Below are 4500 nucleotides of genomic sequence, written 5' to 3' on the forward strand. Positions count from 1 at the left end.
AGAATGATGGTTTCCAGCTGCATCCATGTCCCTACAAAGGACACGAACTCATCTTTTTTTATGGCTGCATAGTATTCCATGGTGTATATGTGCCACATTTTCTTAATCCAGTCTGTCACTGATGGACATTTGGGTTGATTTCAAGTCTTTGCTATTGTGAATAGTGTCGCAATGAACATACGTGTGCATGTGTCTTTATAGCAGCATGATTTATAATCCTTTGGGTATATCCCCAGTAATGGGATGGCTGGGTCATATGGTACTTCTAGTTCTAGATCCTTGAGGAATTGTCTTACTGTTTTCCATAATGGTTGAACTAGTTTACAATCCCACCAACAGTGTAAAAGTGTTCCTATTTCTCCACATCCTCTCCAGCACTTGTTGTTTCCTGACTTTTTAATGATTGCCATTCTAACTGGTGTGAGATGATATCTCATTGTGGTTTTGATTTTCATTTCTACAATGGCCAGTGATGATGAGCATTTTTTTGAGAATAGAGCTTTGTGACTTTCTAGAATGTTCATGAACCCTTCAAGGATTCCTTTGTATCTTTACTCTCTTTTCCTGACCTGAAAAGTCTTGCCCTGAGTTCCATCTAATGCTTGTCCACTAACCACGCTGGTTGCCCAGCAGTCTCTCATGTATGTTAATCACTTATCTGAAGAGTAGAATAAATGTCCTGCTTAAGTTTTCCTTCTTCTCTCAAAATCCTTATATGTTTTCATGTATAGGCTACTGGGAGACAATATCTGCTACTGTCCTTCAACCCACCTCCCTGACGTTTGCTCTTATTAATGGAAAATTTGATCACCTAGGTCAGTCACTGTCTTTACATTCATTCCTTCATAATTCTTGATGAATTCTTAAAATATGGAGAATATTCCATATCATATATATTACATGTATAATATATAAAATATTGTATAATTGTGTACATATGTGTAAGTGTGAATGTGTACCTATGTGTATGTATATACACATACCCTGGCATCCCATTTCAGCTTCTTTCTGTTATGCTTTTTACCAATAACTGCTGTACTACATCCAAACTTGTAGTTTTAGGTATCCCACCTTCAAACCTGCACTGAGATTTGTCGCCACCTGTGACTCTAGTGCCCATTTCAGCAACTCTTCATTCTCATCAGCCAAGAGAGTGCTGATGTCATCCCTCCTCTAACCTCAGGCTGCACAGCCCGGGGCTCCAAAAGAGACCCCATGGCAGTGTTGGTACCTAAGGTACAAAACAAAGACTCCCTTTACTTTTCCCTCTGCTTTCCTCAAGCAGAAAAAGTTTTGCCCCATAGACACCACAGCTGGTTTATATACTGAGTCTTACTTGAAACCAGCAAGACTGAGAGACTCACCAAGGCCCTTTATTTAGTACCTCGGTATGGCTGCTGGTTATTCAGGGCCCAAGGGCTCTTCAGTTAGCAGGTGATTAATGTTGGCAAAACCGAGTCCTTTCCTTCAAGGCAGTGGTTTTCCTTCTGGCCTAGGGTGTGTCTAGAAGTGTAGTCTGGAAGCCAAGGCCTAAAATGGGGGTCTTCCTAGTTGGACCACTGCTGTAGCTAGGTGTAAATTACTCTTCCTCAGTCTTCCCTCTCATGTCCTCAAGCAGAAAGAAGGGGTCTCTGCCATGGGGAGTAGAGATCCAAGTGAGCTCTTGGGGTCCCAATTCTAAAACAGTCAGGTTTTAGTCAACTATGATGGCATTTCTGGACCTGCTCTGGGCCGGAGGGGAACCCACTGCCCTGAAGGAAAAGTCCCAGGCCAGACACCATTCACGACAAGCTGACTTAAGAGACCTTGGGCCTTAAGGGAACATTGGTGGTAGTCTGGAAGTATTTATTGTGGCATGGGATGGCAGTGGCTATGGAGTGAGGACCCCTGCCTTTGGAAGGGGAAAGGGGGGCATCATGTTGTTTGAGTGCCGGCTCAGCCACAATACAATAGAATATCAGGCAAATTTCTAAGGTTTCTGACTACTACCTGACTCCTGGATGGCACTTCTGGACCCACATGGGTCTTAGAGGACCTTGCCGCCTTGAAGAAAAGGACATAGGCCTGGCTGGCTTTGCCACCTACTGACTATAGAGGCCCAGGGCCTTGAATGAACTATTCTCTTGCAGTCACCAGAGACCAGTTACAGCAGGTCTTGGGTGAGATGCAGTGTTGTGCTGGTTTCAGGTTTGACCCAATGCAGTCATAGTGGTGGTGGCCCCAGGAGTGCTTGTGTCACTCCACCCTCAGCTTTAGGTGTCTCAGAAAAGAGAGAGAGACTATATGTTTGGGAAAAAGTAAAAAAAGAGAACAAGACTCTCTGCTTGAAAAAGCAGAGAATTCTCCTGGATATTGCCTAAGACCATCAAGTTGGTACCTCTACAAGTCTGCAAGTACCACAGTCACAGAGCTAGGGGTGTCCCTAAACAGATACAGCTTAGATCACAACTCCCAAGTCCTTTCAAATATCCAGTAGGGCCTTTTTAAGAAGGAGAGCTACAGATAAGCCCAGGCAGTGAAGACGACATTAAATACCTAACTCTTCAATGCCCAGACACTGAAGAACATCTACTAGCATCAACACCATTCATGAAAACATGACTGCACCAAATGAATTAAACAAGACACCAGGGACCAATCCTGGAGAAACAAAGATATGTGACCTTTCAGATAGAGAATTCAACATAGCTGTGTTGAGGAAACTCAAAGAAATTCGAGATAACACAGAGCAGGAATTCAGAATTGTATCAGGTAAATTTAACAAATAGATTGAAATAATTAAAAAGAATCAAGAAGAAATTCTGGAGCTTAAAATGCAATTGGCATACAGAAGATTTTTAATAGCAGAATGGGTGAAGCAGAAGAAAGAATTAGTGAGCTTGAAGACATACTACTTGAAAGTACACAGAAGAGACAAAAGAAAAAAGAATAGAATAAAATATAGCACACCTACAGGATCTAGAAAATAAACTAAAAGGGCAAATCTAAGAGTTATTGGCCTTAAAGAGAAGGTAGAGAAAGAGATAGGGGTAGAAAGTTTATTCAACGGGATAATAACGAGAACTTCCCAAATGTATAGAAAGATATCAATATCCAAATACAAGAAGGTTATAAAACACCAAGAAGATTAAACCTAAAGATTATCTCAAGGCATTTAATAGTCAAACTCTGAAAGGTAAAGAGTAAATAAATAATCCTAAAAGTAGCAAGAGAAAATAAACTAATAACATCCATTGATGCTCCAATACATCTGTCAGCAGACTTTTCAGTGGAAACTTTATGGGTCAGGAGATAGTGGAATGACATATTTAAAGTGCTGAAGGAAAATAACTTTTACCCTAAGATAGCATGTCTGGCAAAAATATCCTTCAAACATGAAGGAGAAATAAAGACTTTTCCACACAGACAAAACCTGAGGGATTTCATCAATACCAGACACATCCTACAGGAAATGCTAAAGGGAGTACTCCAATCAGAAAGAAAAGGAAATTAATGAAAACAGTCATCTGAAGGTACAAAACTCACTGGTAATAGTAAGTACACAAAAAATGCACAATATTATAACAATGTAACTGTGGTGTGTAAACTATTTTTATCGTAAGTAGAAAGACTAAACAATGAACCAATCAAAAATAATAACCACAAAAATTTTTCAAGACATCTGTAATCCCAGCACTTTGGGAGGCCGAGACGGGTGGATCACGAGGTCAGGAGATCGAGACCCTCCTGGCTAACACGGTGAAACCCCATCTCTACTAAGAAAAAATACAAAAAACTAGCCTGGCGAGGTGGCGGGCACCTGTAGTCCCAGCTACTCGGGAGGCTGAGGCAGGAGAATGGCTTAAACCCGGGAGGCGGAGCTTGCAGTGAGCTGAGATCCGGCCACTGCACTCCAGCCTGGGCGACAGAGCGAGACTCTGTCTCAAAAAAAAAAAAAAAAAAAAAAAAAAAAAATTTAAAGACATACTTAACACAATAAGATATTACCAGAAACAGCAAAAGTTAAAAGTGGAGGAATGATGTTAAGGCATACAGATTTTTATTAGTTTTCTTTTTGCTTGTTTGTTTGTTTGTGTAAATAGTGTTAAGTTGTTATCAGGTTAACCTAGTTGGTTATAAGATAGTATTTGTGACTGGGCATGTGGCTCACGCCTGTAATCCCAGCACTTTGGGAGGCTGAAGCGGGAGGATCACGAGGTCAGGAGATAGCAACGATCCTGGCTAACATGGTGAAACCTGTCTCTGCTAAAAATACAAAAAATTAGCCAGACATGGTGGTGGGCACCTGTAGTCCCAGTTACTCGGGAGGCTGAGGCAGGAGAATGGCGTGGACCCAGGAGGCGGAGCTTACAGTGAGTCTAGATCGCGCCACTGCACTCCAGCCTGGGTGACACAGTGAGACTCCATCTCCCCCTCTACAAAAAAAAAGATAGTGTTTGCAAGCCTCGTGGTAAGCTCAAATGAAAAAACATACAATGGAAACACAAAAAATAAAAAGAA

Source organism: Rhinopithecus bieti, unplaced genomic scaffold, assembly GCF_001698545.2.
Source record: "Rhinopithecus bieti isolate Rb0 unplaced genomic scaffold, ASM169854v2 scaffold_1060, whole genome shotgun sequence".
NCBI classification, from domain to species: domain Eukaryota; kingdom Metazoa; phylum Chordata; class Mammalia; order Primates; family Cercopithecidae; genus Rhinopithecus; species Rhinopithecus bieti.